Source organism: Amphimedon queenslandica, unplaced genomic scaffold, assembly GCF_000090795.2.
Source record: "Amphimedon queenslandica unplaced genomic scaffold, v1.1 AMPQUscaffold_12571, whole genome shotgun sequence".
NCBI lineage: Eukaryota > Metazoa > Porifera > Demospongiae > Haplosclerida > Niphatidae > Amphimedon > Amphimedon queenslandica.
Genome location: NW_003547192.1, coordinates 17,246 through 18,226, shown reverse-complemented (window position 1 = coordinate 18,226; position 981 = coordinate 17,246).

Here is a 981-nt window from a genome sequence, read left to right as displayed (position 1 = left end):
TTAAGACAATGAAACTGTTCAAACACTTCCGGGCCGTTCAGCCACGCAGATGGTTTTCTCTTCTTTGAGGACCACTACTGGCAGAATGATAAGCTTGATGTATAAGCAAGACTTAGTGTGTTTGAGTTTATTTGTTACTCATGTCAGTTGAGAATCCAGTGATGAACCTGATTAGATGAGCAATTCCACCAGTCAGATAGCTGGAACCCAAAACTCGGCCTTTCTCTATGATATCAAGGCTGCAACTGACAAGGCCATTTGACTATTTTTTATCTCTTATTTTATATACTTTTGGTTTTAATAAAAATTACAAATGTACTGTACTTTTTAATTACATTCTTAGCGGTAAACATTAAGATAAACAAATACTTAACAAACACTTATTCATAATTGGCAGCTACTTAAATGATGACCTATGAAGGTTGAATTTATAATGAGTGGAAAAGTCAACGTGGCCCTAGTATAGTAATGTAATAACACTAATTTTTAAAGATTGGGATCATTAGCTTTCATTATTCTAAGCATGCAACTGCAAGAAAAAAACTCAAATAGCAAACAAAAAAATTTGCCTACTTGTGGTATTATGACATTTTCTTGCAGTTGCACTGATGCTTAGAATAATGAAAGCTAATGATCCCAATCTTTAAACTAGTGTTACTAGGCAAATGTAAAACATTATGGGGCAAGCAAAACGATTAAAATTTTGATTAGCAATATACAATGTCTATATAGACAATGATGTAGTGGCCCGCTATTCAATGTTGAATGCCGTCAACACTAATGCAGAACTTGCATAAACATAGGTTGTTCTAGCTTTCAGAAGCCACAAGGAGACTCCATTTGTTGTCTTTTGGCACTACAAGACCTATCTCTAGCATTTTTATTGGACCTCCTTGCTCTTTTCTCATCCTCAGACTGGCTCCTTCTTCTCACCCTGGCCATCACCCTGGCCATCACCCTCTTTACGAAGAAGTCGATGAG